The 16,488-nt window shown below is 48.4% G+C and overlaps 1 protein-coding gene and 2 pseudogenes across 3 annotated transcripts in view; 1 reads left to right on the top strand and 2 right to left on the bottom strand.

The window, feature by feature from the left end:
- arid5b (AT-rich interaction domain 5B) overlaps window positions 1–16,488 on the top strand; it is a 155,670-nt gene that overhangs the window by 80,024 nt on the left and 59,158 nt on the right. The window lies entirely within an intron of this gene.
- LOC139260429 (BOLA class I histocompatibility antigen, alpha chain BL3-6-like) lies at window positions 1,346–2,177 on the bottom strand (annotated as a pseudogene).
- On the bottom strand, window positions 4,314–4,544 carry LOC139260621 (U2 spliceosomal RNA; annotated as a pseudogene).

Below are 16,488 nucleotides of genomic sequence, written 5' to 3'. Positions count from 1 at the left end.
AGGGGTCACCTGTACACAACAGGTAACCAGGTATAAAAGTGAGCTCACCATACTGTACCCTCATTCAGGAGCTGCAATAAATGGACTAAGGTCACAACAGTTCAAGTGCAATACCTTACCTCGTGGAGTCATTACTAGAGTGCTTACAGACACAATAGTTGGGACTCTCTCTTCATGGCGATGCCCCCCCTGACCCCAGCTGAATTTCTGCCGGGTAGTCGTGGCAGACTGGGGCGTGGTGGGGAGGAGGAGAAGGGGCGGGGCTTGTTGTCACAGAGTTTTACTGTGGCTGGCCGTTATCCTTTGAGCCCAGTGCGAGGCGACATTCTGTGGATGTCCGGTTACTGACCCTCCCAGATTGTTCCAGAGTCACCAGGATTCTGAGGTTAATCTCCCAGACAGTGCTGCAAACAACCGGGGGAGATGTAAGGAATTCTTACAACGAATATGGAACAGTGAATCAGATTTATCTTATCAGCTTCTCAATGCAGTCCTAGAGACTCTATAGTCCCTCCACCAGCTTATTGTGTACCTGGCACTGTGAGTAATCGAGTTTTGAGTAGTTCAGTCCTTAAACCATTATGTTATGTGATAACACCTCCCAACATATGCCCAACCAGGACACTGTGAGCCTAGGCCTAACAGGCATCCCTTGACCCCAATATTCAAATGGCGGTAGTGTAGTTGTTATATTTTCTTTATGGCGTGACAACTGCAAGAGAAATGCAGGGAACAGCACCAACCCTTGTACATGGTCTTCAGTGACCTTACATCATCATCGGCGGTCCCTTTCATTGAAACACCTGTGAACTCATCCCTTCCACACCAAAAAGGGATGAGTTCACAGGTGTTTCAATGAAGGACCTAATATTCCAGGTCCCAAACTACATCTGGAAGGGGTGGAAGTTCCCGGTACGTGAATTTCTTTAACGCGTGGTGGTCGTTGCACACCAGCCACCAGATGGGCGTGACAGAGCTAGGTCTTGGTCCAATGGCAAGGATTACCCAAGATGACTGGAGACCAGCTCAGCTGCACAGACCGAGCGCCGCACACATCGCAGTGTGGGCTGGCCCGTGCTGCCCCTGGGCCCTCGCCTCTTCTGAGCCCCAAACTCACGCCTCTCCTGGGCCCTGGTCACTTCCTTCCACAAACTCTTGCCGCTCCTTCGCCCCTCCTGCTGTGCCTGCCCGCACTGCAGTCAGCGACCGGACTTCGCAGCCATCGCCTTCCTGCAGCGCACGCGCTGCTCTCTGCAGTGGTATGCCACTGCACGCTGCTCCCTGTAGTGGCCCCGGCCTACAACCCCCACCGTTACAATTAAACAGGGTCACAGACGCAGAGCCGTCAGTCAATCGCCATCACCGCGATGAAAAGCCACCCTCCCCGATTCTCTCTCCACGCTGACTGACTGTGGACTGACGTCCTTGGAGTATCAGCGGGACACGGGACGGAGGAGTTTGATGGGGATTCCCCTTTATCAGAAGTCTTCGCGGGATTGTATCCGCTCTCCTTCCCCGCTTTTTTTTTTGATGACGACAGCCACAATGGCGAGAATGACGAGCAGCGCCAGAAGCTCAAACACAACACCGACAATAATAGGGACTTGGGAGCCAGGCTTCCACACGTAAAAGACCACGACATTCCCCTCGAGCCCGCCTTGCTCCACCTCACAGGAGAACCTGCCCTGGTCCTCGGGGTCAAACTCCGTCCATCTGTTCTGGTAGATGCCGTGGTGGTTGGGGTGGATCCCACTGGGACTGGGTCTCATCGAGGAACTTTCCGTCTCTCCGCAGAGTCACCTCGATGGCTTGAGGGTAAAACCCGATGGTGACACAGGACAGCTGTTTAGCATCGCCCGGACGAGTAAAGGACACGGCTGGTGCAACAGCTCTCAGATCTCTCGCTCCGGCTTTCAGGTATTTCTTCAGCCACTCGATGCAATCCTGCTCCAGGTAACCCTTGTCCTGCAGCAGTCCGACCCTGTCCTGGTTCCACCTGTTCTTGGTGATCTCCCCCCAGTGTACCGGGTGACCCACACACTGTGCTCCATGTCCAAGGTGAGGAAATTATTGCCGTCCCAGCCGTACTGATGGAACCCACCGTACTGATGGACCTTGGTGAGGCCACACCTGGAGTATTGTGTACAGTTTTGGTCTCCTAACCTGAGGAAGGACATTCTTGCTATTGAGGGAGTGCAGCGAAGGTTCACCAGACTGATTCCCGGGATGGCGGGACTGACCTATCAAAAAGACTGGATCCACTGGGCTTGTATTCACTGGAGTTCAGAAGAATGAGAGGGGACCTCATAGAAACGTTTAAAATTCTGGCGGGGTTAGACAGGTTAGATGCAGGAAGAATGTTCCCAATGTTGGGGAAGTCCAGAACCAGGGGACACAGTCTAAGGATAAGGGGGAAGCCATTTAGGACCGAGATGAGGAGGAATTTCTTCACCCAGAGAGTGGTGAACCTGTGGAATTCTCTACCACAGAAAGTTGTTGAGGCCAATTCACTAAATATATTCAAAAAGGAGTTAGATGAAGTCCTTACTACTCGGGGGATCAAGGGATATGGTGAGAAAGCAGGAATGGGGTACTGAAGATGCATGTTCAGCCATAAACTCATTGAATGGTGGTGCAGGCTAGAAGGGCCGAATGGCCTACTCCTGCACCTATTTTCTATGTTTCTATGTTTCTCTGTACCTTACAAAGGCCTTTGACACTGTTAACCGCGAGGGACTATGGAGCTTCCTCCTCCGTTTCGGCTGCCCCCAAAAGTTTGTCGCCATCCTCTGCCTGCTCCACAACGACATGCAGGCCGTGATCCTTACCAACAGATCCACCACAGACCCAATCAATGTCCGGACGGGGGTCAAGCAGGACTGCGTCATCGCGCCAACCCTCTTCTCGATCTTCCTCGCTGCAATGCTCCACCTCACACTCAACAAGCTCCCTGTTGGAGTGGAACTAAACACTAGAACCAGTGGGAACCTGTTCAACTTTCGTCACCTCCAGGCCAGATCCCAGACCGTCCCATCCTCTGTCGTCGAACTACAGTACGCGGATGATGCTTGCGTTTGCGCACATTTAAAGACTGAACTTCAAGTCATCGTCAACATCTTCACCGAGGCGTACGAAGCATGGGCCTTACACTAAACATCCGTAAGACAGAGGTCCTCCACCAACCTGACCCCACCACACAGCACTGCACCCCCGTCATCAAGATCCACGGTGCGGCCCTGGACAACGTGGACCACTTTCCATACCTCAGGAGCCTATTTATCAGCAAGGGCAGGCATCGATGACGAGGTTCAACACTGCCTCCAGTGTGCCAGCGCAGCCTTCGGCTGCCTGAGGAAGAGAGTTTTTGAAGATCAGGCCCTCAAATCTGGCACCAAGCTTATGGTCCACAGGGCTGTAGTGATACCCGCCCTCTTGTATGGCTCAGAAACATGGACCATATACAGTAGACACCTCAAATCGCTGGAGACATATCACCAACAATGCTGCCGCAAGATCCTGCAAATCCCCTGGGAGGACAGACACACCAACATTAGCGTCCTCGACCAGGCTAACATCCCCAGCATCGAAGCACTGACCACATTCGACCAGTTCCGTTGGGCGGGCCACATTGTCCGCATGCCTGACACAAGACTCCCAAAGCAAGTGCTCTACTCTGAACTCCTACACGACAAGCGAGCCCCAAGTGGGCCGAGGAAACGTTTCAAGGACACCCTCAAAGCCTCCTTGATAAAGTGCAACATTTCCCAACGACACCTGGGAATCCCTGGCCAAAGACCGTCCTAAGTGGAGGAAGAGCATCCGGGAGGGCACTGAGCACCTCAAGTCTCGTCGCCGAGAGCATGCAGAAAACAAGCGCAGACAGCGGAAGGAGCGTGCGGTAAACCAGACTCCCCACCCATCCTTTCCTCCAACGACTGCCCCACCTGCGACAGAGACTGTAATTCCCGTATTCGACTGTTCAGTCACCTGAGACACTTTGAGTGGAAGCAAGTTTTCCTGGATTCTGAGGGACTGCCTGTGATGATGATATTATTGGATTAGTGATCCAGAGGCTTGGACTGATAATCCGGAAAATGTGAGAATGCTGGTATCCGTAAAAGTGACCATGAAACTGTCAGACTGTCATAAAAACCTAACTGGTTGACTAATATCCTTTAGGGATGGAAACTTTTTTTTTAAATATAAATTCGTAGCCAATCGTTTCCAATTCTTTGTCAAGTCACAAACGCCAGAGGTCACCCTGCACCAGTCAAGGATCACTCTGCGCCAATGCTCTTAGCCAAAAGGCCTAGAGCCACTGCACCGTTCCTGGAAGTACTGCAATACCAGGTTCGTGCCATGGAGGTGGATGGGTCAGGTCCCCCACACACCTCCGTGGAGGTGGATGGGTCAAGCCATCCCACCCACCTCCTGTTTACAAAAATGTAAGCATATACCTTCCTGACCAGGGAGAAACCACCCGGAGGTCATGGTGGCTGGTCAGGTTAGTTATGCAGATCTTAGCCAAAAGGCCGAGATGGAAACTTGCCATCCTCACCTGGTCTGGCTTCTAACCCACACCAATGTGATTGACTCTTAACTGTCCTGTGAAGTGGCCTCGCAAGCCACTTTGTTGTAATGCTGGCCTTGCCAGTGACGCCCTCAGCCTGTGAATGAATAATAAGTAATAAAACGTTCTGCGAAATAGGTCGGAGCTCATATTTACCTCATTCGATTCTTTGTTCTACATGTCAGCCCACATCTGCAGAGAAATCGGAGGGGAGCAGAAAGAAAATCTGGGTCTATGTGATTGACTCTCATGCAATTTGATAAGGAATAAAATTCAGTTTCAGAGCACTTAAAAGAATAATGAATCAAAAAACTGAAAATCAGACATTATAACAAGTTTGGAAGCTTCAAAAGCTGTACAGGCGCTGTTACGAATTAAGACTGATGGAATTAAATAAAGTTCTGTTGTGCTATTTCTATTTCATCGCATCTGGCCTTCAGCTGCAAGGTTTAAAGTATATTGCAATAAATGAGAGTTGTTGTGACCTAATGTAGGGTCAGTGCAAAACTGCTCCTTTTCACGTTTTTTTTCCAAGATAGCTCAGCAGCTGAATTCCTAAAGTGTAATCTGAAACCTATTTGAAAAGATATTAATCACAGCATCTGGTATTTTACTTTCTGTGAGTTAAAACTGAAGTTTTTGCAAGCAAATGTTAGCTCAAGTGTTATATACTTAACTGAGTCAACAGTGTGATTGGCCTGCCCACTCCAATCACACACAACCTAGTAATGGTAACGAGCAAGGTACAATAGAAATAGAAGCACAGAGAGACTCGTGTTAATGTCACCTCACTTGTGATCAAACAAGCTGAGCAAGAGCTTGCAGGCATTCCTGTCCTCTTGAAATCATTTCTTTGTGGCTCAAGGATGAGTGTAATAATCATTTCTTTGTGAGCTCTCAACTGCGATATAACATCTGTAAGATATGTACATCCGAGCCAGGGTATCCCTGGAGATGGAGCACGCGGTGTCCACCGGTACGCTCACAGCCTTCCGCGAGAGGTGGGCGCCGGAGGAACCGGAGTGCATCATCACCCCATTAATTAGGGGGCACTTGATTTAATGATTTATTGATTTACAGATACAACAAAATAGTTGTAAAATATGTTGCTGAAATAGATTGAAATCGTTTGAAACCCTGAAACCTTTTACAACGTTTGATTGGCATTTCTCAAATCAGATTGCCAATACCTGTAATGGCTGTTTAACCCAGCCAGCGAGAAGATTGTATTTGGCTCGATCAAGTACCAATTACAATGAGCAGATTGTAGTTGTAATGGATGTTTAGCCCAGCCAATTCACAGAATGGATATGTTGCCTAGCCAATGAACAAGTTGCTCTTGTAATGGGTATGTTGCCCAGCCAATGAACAAAAATAAGAACATAAGAAATAGGAGCCGGAGTAGGCCATACGGCCCCTCGAGCCTGCTCCGCCATTCAATATGATCATGGCTAATCTGATCATGGTCTCAGCTCCACTTCCCTGCCCGCTCCCCATAACCCCTTATCCCCTTATCGTTTAAGAAACTCTCTATTTCTGTCTTATATTTATTCAATGTCCCAGCTTCCACAGCTCTCTGAGGCAGCGAATTCCACAGATTTACAAACCTCAGAGGAAATTCCTCCTCATCTCAGTTTTAAATGGGAGGCCTCTTATTCTAAGATCAGGCCCTCTAGTTCTAGTCTCCCCTATCAGTGGAAACATCCTCTCTGCGTCCACCTTGTCAAGCCCCCTCATAATCTTATACGTTCCAATAAGATCACCTCTCATTCTTCTGAATTCCAGTGAGTAGAGGCCCAAACTACTCAACCTTTCCTCCATAAGTCAACCCCCTCACCTCCGGAATCAACCTAGTGAACCTTCTCTGAACTGCCTCCAAAGCAAGTATATCCTTTCATAAATATGCACACCAAAACTGCATGCAGTATTCCAGGTGTGGCCTCACCAATACCCTGTACAGCTGTAGCAAGACTTCCCTGATTTTATACTCCATCCCCTTTGCAATAAAGGCCAAGATACCATTGGCCTTCCTGATCACTTGCTGTACCTGCATACTATCCTTTTGTATTTCATGCATAAGTACCCCCAGGTCCCACTGTACTGCGACACTTTGCAATCTTTCTCCATTTAAATAATAACTTGCTCTTTGATATTTTCTGCCAAAGTGCATGACCTCACACTTTCCGACATTATACTCCATCTGCCAAATTTTTGCCCACTCTCTTCGCCTGTCTATGTCCTTTTGCAGATTTTTTTGTGTCCTCACACATTGCTTTTCCTCCCATTTTTGTATTGTCAGCAAACTTGGCTACGTTACACTCAAGACCCTTCTTCCAGTCGTTAATATAGATTGTAAATAATTGGTGTCCCAGCACTGATCCCTGCGGCACCCCACTAGTTACTGATTGCCAACCCGAGAATGAACTATTTATCCCGACTCTCTGTTCTGTTAGTTTGCCAATCCTCTATCCATGTTAATATATTACCCCCAACCCCGTGAACTTTTATCTTGTGCAATTGTAAAACACTGTACCTGTATAAGATGGAACACTTGACTTTCAAAGATGGTTGGAATAGGGCAGGAATTCCGTTCTGAAACAAGTAATTTCCCAGAACCCTGTAGACATAAGCAAATTTTGACTAACTTGTGACTTGTTTGTGACGTGATAATGGCAGTATTGTTCCATTTCTGTGCAAGTCTGGTCCGAAACAACTCGTGTCCATTTGTAGAAGCAGCGAGCAGCAGTTTACTGGAAAATGTACCACTGAGTGACATCAGGGACAGATCACCCACGGAGTGCTGATGTCGGGAGATAGTTTATTTTCCAGTAAGGCAGTGTATACAAGTCATTTGTTGGTTTTCTACCACACACTCCATTGACCTCGATGAGCATTTCCAACAGTAATGCTTCAGAAAATGAAGCAAGTGGAATAACTCTGTATTATCGCTTTCAAATACAGTTGGGTTTTATATATACTGTTTTTTTTTAAAGGCGCTGCGTAATGTTAAGCTGCCCCTTGCTTTTTGGATATGAATTTGCAGTTACCAGTCGAGTCCTGAAAGTTCCAGTGCAAGTAGCCAACCTGTTGGTTAAATGCTCTCCGGTTAGTGTTCTGTGCGGCACTGCGTAGCACATTAGGGAAGCATTAACTTTTTTTTGCATAGATCTACTGTGACTCAGAGCTTTGAAGTTTGCGATCTGTAATCTAGAGTGGGATTAAAAATATCTTCAAGTAGTGGGGGGTGGGGTAAGATTGTTTTTTATGGGCGGAAACTGCCACGTGAGCCGAAGGCAGTTTTATTTGTTTTCTTTCATTGAAAAATGTAAGAACTAGCAAGAAACAGTGATTCTACTCCTGTTCAACAAGCCTGCTCATTAATCTTGCCTCTCCCCAAAATCATTTTGGCATTTTCACTATTTCAATGCGACTTTTGGCTATTTCGCTTCTGCTGATTTAGTTCGCATAAAGGTCAAGAGGTTTCAGGAGGTCAACAGAAAGGGGCACTGCCCTCAATACAGTAATTGAGAAAAAACCTTGGCCTTAGAACTGTAATTGGGTGAAGCCGTACAGGGCAGTGTTTGTGAAACATAGCCTGTTGTTAAATACTGAGACCTGTTAAATATTAGAATCAGGGGCTCAAGTTTCGGATCCCCGCTAGAACGGCGCACATCGGAGAGGCCCGCCTAATTTGCAGAACAAAAATTGCGCCGAATACTTACCTCGCGATTCTCCGATAGCTGTAGGCCCAATTCCACCTCGCTACAGCCCTGCGCCAAAAACAGTGGCGGCAGCTGCGCGCGTGCGCAGTAGCTCCTGGCCCTCCCAGCACGTCCGGGCGACGACCCTATCCCTGGCCGAAGGGACATCGCCCCTATCCCAGGCCGAGTGGCCTGACACCTCTTAACTCGTCGTCCACAGGACCCGCCCGAAGTCCTTCGTGGGAGCCCGTCAGCGGCGGGGCCCATTCAACCTCCCTCCATTCAGCTCCCGTCCCTCCCACCCCCCGTTCAGCCCCCCTCCCTCCCTCCCCCCCCCGTTCAGCTCCCCTCCCTCCCCCCCGTTCAGCTCCCCTCCCTCCCCCCCGTTCAGCCCCCCTCCCTCCCTCCCACCCCCCGTTCTCCCTCCCTCCCTCCCTCCCTCCCTCCCTCCCTCCATTCAGCTCCCCTCCCTCCCACCCCCCGTTCAGCCCCCCTCCCTCCCTCCCTCCTCCCCGTTCAGCCCCCCTCCCTCCCTCCCTCCTCCCCGTTCAGCCCCCCTCCCTCCCTCCCCCCCCGTTCAGCTCCCCTCCCTCCCACCCCCCGTTCAGCCCCCCTCCCTCCCCCCCGTTCAGCCCCCCTCCCTCCCCCCCGTTCAGCCCCCCTCCCTCCCCCACCCCCTCCCATCCCCTCCCACCTCTCCCCTCCTCTCCCCTCCCCTCCTCTCCTCCCTCCTCTCCCCTCCCCTCCTCTCCCCTCCCCTCCTCTCCTCCCTCCTCTCCCCTCCCCTCCTCTCCCCTCCCCTCCTCTCCCCTCTCCTCTCCTCCCTCCTCTCTCCTCTCTCCTCTCTCCCCTCTCCTCCCTCCCCTCTCCTCTCCCCCTCCCCTCCCCTCCCCCTCCCTCCTCTCCTCCCCTCCCCCTCCCTCCTCTCCTCACCCCCTTCTCTCCCCTCCCCTCCCCTCCTCTCCTCCCTCACCTCTCCTCTCTCCCCTCTCCCCTCTCTCCCCTCCCCTCCCCTCCCCTCCCCTCCCCTCCCCTCCCCTCCCCTCCCCTCCCCTCCCCTCCCCTCCCCTCCCCCCCCCTCCCCTCCCCCCCCTCCCCTCCCCCCCCTCCCCTCCCCCCCCTCCCCTCCCCCCCCTCCTCTCTCCCCTCTCCCCCCTCCTCTCTCCCCTCTCCCCCCTCCTCTCCCCTCTCCCCCCTCCTCTCCTCTCCCCTCCCCTCCTCTCCTCCCTCCCCTCTCCTCTCTTCCCCCCCCTTCCCCCGCTCTTTTCCCCCCTCTCTCCCTCCCCTCCCCTCCCCCCCTCCTCTCTCCCCTCTCCTCCCTCCCCTCCCCTCCTCTCCTCCCTCCCCTCTCCTCCCCCCCCCCCCCCTCTCCTCCCCCCCCCCCCCACCCCTCACTGTCAGAAACCGAGAGAGACAGTGACAGAAAGAGAGGCACTGTCAAAGGCAGAGAGAGAGATACTGTGGGTGGGGTGGGGGCCGTCCCAGCACGCTGTTGGAGGGCTCCCGGTGCTGCAGTTGGTGAGTAGAAAATTAATTTTTTAAAATTTTCTTTTTATTATTTTTGTTATTTAAAAAATTTTTTGGGTTGATTTATCGGTTGATTTATTGATTTATTTATTATTTATTATTGATGATGGCTCTTTATTTGTAAAAGTGAAGTGTTTAATGTATGTAAACCCCCCTTCCCCCCCGCCCCACCTATCTCTCGTTCCCTACAGCTGATTTCTAAGTGTAGGCAAGGTTTTTCTAAGCGTACATAAATCTACTCTTACTCCATTCTAAGTTAGTTTGGAGTAAGTTTTCGCTGCCTAAACTTGCAAAACAGGCCCCCTTTTGGGAAAAACATCTGTTCTATCTCACTAGAACTGGAGCAAACTAAATGCCAAGAATTGCAATTTCTAAGATGCTCCATTCTAAACTAGATGCTCCAAAAAAATAGGAGCAACTCAGGCCGAAACTTGAGCCCATGATTTTTAACTGATTGCATTCCTAAACTGGAGTCTTGAGAGTGAATGAACTTTGTTCCAAGTGAAATAACTTTGTCATGTTAAATTAAATTAATATTTGTTAATCAGTTACTAAGGAAATGATTCCGTTCTTTTTTTTAATAAAATGTTATTGACCAGACACTTCTGTTGCCTGGGCCCTAAGCTCTGGAACTCCCTCCCTAAACCTCTCCGCCTCTCTACCTCTCTTTCCTCCTTTAAGACGCTCCTTAAAACCTACCTCTTTGACCAAGCTTTTGGTCATCTGTTAAATGTATTTGTTTTGTCTCCTGTGAAGCGCCTTGAGATGTTTTACTATGATGAAGGCGCTATATAAATATAACTTCTTGTTGTTGACACTGAGGTGTGCTCCTTTCTCTCACCTGATGCAGATTTGTCTCGCTGGTACTTTTTTTTAAACATAGAATCCAAGTGATATATAATACTTGAAGTAGTAAAGAGAAACCACCTATCATCTGTTTTTTTGGGTACTCGGGATGACAGGCCAACACTAGAGGGCAATTGAGAGCTTTGGGGAACAAACACAAACTGAAGCAATTCAGATATTTCCTCAACAGCAGCTCCTCAAAGTATATTTGGCCTGCCTTTGTGCTAATAGAGTTTCCAGTACTAGATCTCAGCTGAGTATTTCCCTCCTTACAGTGGAGATAAAGGACCCAAGTTTCCACAGGAGTTGCTCCTATTTTTTTGGAGCAACGTTTTTTTTTTGGAGTATCTTAAAAATCGCAATTCTCCACATTTAGTTTCAGTGAGTTAATTCAGTTTCTTTTTAGTTCAGTTTTTTATTTCAAAATGGGGCGTTACCAGCCACTTACGCCAGTTTTGGCCATTTAAGCAAGTTTAGACAGCCAATAGTTACTCCAAACTAACTTAGGCCAGCGTATGTGTACACTTTGGTATGCTTAAAAAAAACCTTGCGGACACTTTAGAAATCAGCGCAGGTAGCCAGAGATAGAGGGGTGTGGGGCTGGAGGCGGGGAGGAAAGGGAAGTTAGAGAATTTTCCAAAGCACTAAACATCTTCACAACGATATTAAAGAAGCATAAGTACATTTAAAGCACCAAGCACTAAACAAAGCACAAAAATAAGCATTCAATAACAAATAAAAAATATAAGGAAAGCACCAAGATTTACAAAGCACTAAACGGAGCACAAAAAGTAAGAAGCAATTCATTAACAAATAAAAAATAGAAGGAACCCTGCATTTAAGGCACCAAGACCAAAGTAATAAGCAATCAATCAATAACAAATACAAAATAGAAGTCCTACCTTCATGTGAAGGAAAGGCAGCGGGCCACCGAGGAGGGGGTTAAAGGGAGAGGGGAGGGGGAGGGGTGAGGAAGAGGAGGAGGGGTGAGGAAGAGGAGGAGGGGTGAGGAAGAGGAGGAGGGGTGAGGGTGAGGAGGGGGAAGAAGGAGGAGGGGGAAGAAGAAGGAGGAGGGAGGGGGAGGAGGGAGAGGGGGAGGGAGTGGGAGAGGGGACAACGTTAAACAGACGAGCCTGCCCAGGTCCCATCCTACTCGCGTCTTGCCCCCAATCTCTTTGTTTTCCTGCTACCCCCAGCCTCCGAATATCTCCAAGAAAGCCCCAAGGAACACTCGATGGCCTCAGTCATCTTCCTCCTTGATGGTCACCTTTGCCAGCTCCTTCTCCCTTTCTTGTTTGGCTTTCCGTTCCCGGGATCTCCTGTCTCCGATGACGGGCATTGCCGTCTGTTCCCTCGCAGGTCGCGGCAGGGAGCCCATTCGGCCAGGGCTAGGGGTGGCGTGCTTCGGGCCTCTCCCACACAGCCTGCAGCACATGCACACAAATCTGGGGGCCAGGAGCTACTGCACATGCGTGCACACTCTTAACGCGCATGTGCAAAGGTCCCGGCACGGTTTTCAGTGCCGGGACCTGGCTCCCTCCCCCACATGTTCTGCTGTGCTACGCCAGGGCCCTACATCGGTGCTGCTACGTGGAGAATACAAAGGTAAATAATAGGCGCCGTTTCTGTTCTTAAAAAGTCGCGCACCTCACGGAGGTGCACCATTCTAACCATGGGTGCAAACTTGGGCCCAAAGAGTGGCGTAGTGCAAGTGGGCAAGTTACAGGCTATATTGGAAATCAAAAAAGAACTTGCATTTGTCGAGCACCTTTCACAACTACAGGACATTCCAAAGAGTTTTACAGCCAATGAAGTACTACTGAAGTGTGGTCACTATTGTAATGTAGGAAACGCGGCAACCAATTTGTGCACAGCAAGCTCCCACAAACAGCAGTGAGTACCAGTCTGGATTATGTGCTCAAATCTCTGGGGGGGAAAAAAAAGTAACATTTTTCTTTCTCCCTGGCATCTCCTTGTGTTTTAAATGGATTTCAACAAGAAGTTAAACAGTAAATGTTTCACGAAGGACACGTGACAATAGTTGCTGGTTAGTTAATTGTGCTGGATGCTGAGGTATGTGGACTATTTGGTATAAAATGGATCTTCTGACTCAACCACAGGAGCTTAGTCATAATACAGGCCTATATTTTAATATTGAATTTTCATGTGGCCAATTATGATCTAATGGATGAGAAATGGAGTCTAGAAAATCGTTTCTCCCTAAATTAACTCCAGATTTGTTGTACATAATAACATGTCTACAGCCAATATCATTAAACTTTAAATTAAAGTAATGATTTGAGATTAGATCGCATATGATAGGAATGAGTCACTACCTCTACCTGGAGGCCAGTGTTCAGCATTAGTTTTCTTTCAAAAGAGTTGCCAACCGTCCAGAATTGTCCTGGAGTCTCCAGGAATTAAAGATTAATCTCTGGGACACTACTTCAAGCGAACCCAGGAGAAAAATCATCGGGCCATTCAAATCAATTGTCCATTGTCTTTATTTTTTTTGAACACTTTTTTGCTTCTTTATTATAAAATAGGCTGTTTGACTGTGTGGAGTGGTTGGAGGTTGGAGCTCATGGGATGAAACTTCCAGGAATACGTCCAACCAGAGTTGGCAACCCTATCTTTCTGCCTTTATTTAATTATGAGGCTAGGTTCATCGCTCCCACGCTCTCGGCGGAGATAGGGCTACAGCAGCATCGCGCCACTTCACCGACCTATGCCCCCTTCCCGTGCGGCTCCCTGCTGGGAGCATGGCATCGGTGAATTTGCCCGGCGACATTGTGAATTATACTTCAAGTGGGCGAGAGCTGTGGAAGTGAACGTAAGCCTAGTCAGGACTATAAAATCCCAGGCCCACAAAACAAGGCCGGATCCTTCAGATATTAACTGTGATAGACTTAACAAAAGCTGTGACCTCTCGGTCACCTCTGAGACAGAAGGTCGTGGGTTCATGCCCCCTCCTCCCACACGCCAGGATCTGCACACGTCGTCTCGATTGGCACTTGATTGCAGTACTGAGGTAGTGCCGCACTGTTGGCGGGGTCATCTTTTCAAGTGGGTGTGAAAGATCCTATGGCACTATTCGAAGGAGAGGGATTTCTCCAGGTATCCTGGTCAATCTTTCTCCCTCAACCCAAACCGATTAAGTGGTCACTCAACCTATTTCTTGTCTGGGATCTTGCTGTGTGCGCATGTCTACCTAACAACAGCAATTACTCTTCAAAAATCATTGGTTGCAAAATGCCCTGAGAAATCCTGAGGATGTGATAAGATACTACCTTCTATCTTCTACCTGCTTCACTTATAATTGAATACCAAAAGAGTTTTGAGTTAATATTTTCCGAATCTGGTTGCATCTTGTGAAATGGGGTTTCAGCATTCAGAAGGGAAGACTCGACTGCTCCAATATTTCCCTGGCCGGCTCCCCCCATAAACTTGAATTCTGTTGCCTGTGTCCTAACTCGCACCAAGTCCCGTTCACCCCTGTGCTCGCTGACCGACATTGGCTCTTGGTCCGGCAATACCTCAATTAAAAAATTCTCCTTCGTGTTCAGATCCCTTCATGGTCTCACCTCTCCCTATCTCGATAACTTCCTAGAGCCATACAACCCTCCGAGAACTCTGTGCTCCTCCAACTCTGACCTTCTCCCCATTCCCTACTCCATTCGCCCACCATTGTCAGTTGTGCCTTCAGCTACCTAGGCCCTAGGCTCTGGAATTTCCTCCCTAAACCTCTCAGCCTTGTCACTCGCTCTCCTCTTTGACGCTCCTTAAAACCTACCTCTCTGTCCTAATACTGCCTGGTGTGGTCAGTATCAATTTTTGTCTGGTAGCGTTTCTATGCAGCATCTTGGGGTGATTTACTACATTAAAGGTGCTATTTAAATGTATGTTGGTGTTAATTTGGTAAGTCCCTGTCTTTATTATTATTGCCTCCAGCTGCATCCTGTTGTTCTGCAGCCTAATAGAAAAATAAATAGTGGAAAAATAAATCAGGCGGGGTGTAACCGGACTGCTGATTGGCTATTGCCAGTTATGCACTGCTGCCGAGGTCACATTTCACCCCCGATGGGAGGTTGGTGATGATGAGCTGCTGGAATCTTAACACAAAAGGCCACCCGATTTCTTTAGCTGCATGGAACTGCTCAGTCGCAACCTGCATCAGCTGTTGATCCAAACTCTTGCACAAGTGCAGCTTTCTGAAATCTGTCGACCAGCTCATGTTTTTGTAAAGCCTTTTATTGCTGGGATTATTAGAAATCAATTGTTGGTTTGAGACTATGGTGTGCGCAAACAATACTCGGTGCTAGAACAAAATCTAAATTCTAAATATGTTTTAGATTCCTTTTGAATATATATTTTAAATACGCTCCCGTGTAGGGCTTTGGGGCCTTAGGATATCTGCAAGTTGCTTTTTAATATTCATTAGATGCAGTTTAAATGTTTTAGATATGTTTGAGATACATTTTTAGTATGTGTTATATATGTTTGAATTACATGTCTAAAACATATTTTAATCATTGTCTCGATGATGGACAACAATTTATCTAGCGCTTTTATATAGCGCCTTTCACGTAGTGAAACGTTGCAAGGCTCTTCTCAGGAGTATTTTGAGATTTTTAAAATCGAGGAGGAGATCTCATTGAGGTGTACAAAATATCGAGGGGCCTGGACATTGTGGATAGTAAGGGTCTATTTCCATTGGTGGAGGGGGCTATTACGAGGAGGCATAGTTTTAAGGTGGTTGGTGGAAGGTTTAGAGGGGATTTGAAGGGGGAGGGGGGCTTCTTTACACAGAGGGTTGTGCGGATCTGGAATTCGCTGCCTGGAAGAGTGGTGGATGCAGAAACCCTCACCACTTTTAAGAGATGGTTGGATGGGCACTTAAAGTGCCGTAACCTGCAGGGTTACAAACCTAGAGCTGGTAATTGGGATTAGACCGGATGTCCTTTTGTTGGACGGCACAGATATAATGGTAAGTACTGCAGGGAATAGAAACCGGCCAGGGTGATGATCTGGACTGGTTTCGATCGCCTGGATGGGTTGGAGAGGAATTTTCCCAGATTTTTTCTCCCTAAATTGGCCTGGGTTTTTATCTGGTTTTTGCCTCTCCCAGGAGATCACATGGCTCCGGTTGGAGTGGAGTATGGATGTTTTTAGTATAAGGGTTTTTGCAGTGGTGTGGGGCGGACTGGTTGGGCTGGGTGCTCTTGACCTTTCCGACATTGTTCATGGGTTTGTATGTAACCTTTAGGGCTGCTGACAAAGGACCGTGTGACTCTTTGTCGGCCGACGCAGACACGATGGGCCGAAATGGCCGCTTCATGCGCTGTAAATTTCTACGTTTCTAAAAGGACAGACCCTAGATCAGCCTGCTGGTGCATATCTGTGTGGACATCATCTGATTATATTTGACCCAAAAGGAACAATAAACCTCAAGACCTCCTTAGTTTTGACCCAGGATATCAAACCCTTTAAGGTTAGAAGTGAGTATTAAAAGCGTACAGCCCACTAACCCCGGCACCAGTAAGGCCTGTTCACTCTCGAATGCGGAGTACTTGTTACTGCCTCCCTAATTATTCTTGGAACGGGCGATGTGGATTACGACCCTCTTTATTATTAGTTTGCCCCATACCAGAAATTCCAGTGATCGTTTGTTCGGCTTTTATTTGGTCCTCAAGATAATATTGACCCCAGTGCAGGATTCCCACCGGAGGGCGTAGTCCCTTCTTGTGGGTTTGTTACAACTGGAGTTAGTTGGTGTAACCTAGCGCTGTGTGTGGCAGCAAAACACTGGGACATTCAAAGCAAAATTTGAATATCCCAGAAAAA

Source organism: Pristiophorus japonicus, chromosome 3 (assembly GCF_044704955.1).
Source record: "Pristiophorus japonicus isolate sPriJap1 chromosome 3, sPriJap1.hap1, whole genome shotgun sequence".
Lineage (NCBI taxonomy): Eukaryota > Metazoa > Chordata > Chondrichthyes > Pristiophoridae > Pristiophorus > Pristiophorus japonicus.
Note: the sequence above shows the minus strand (reverse complement) of the source record. Positions and strands in the feature narration are given on the sequence as shown.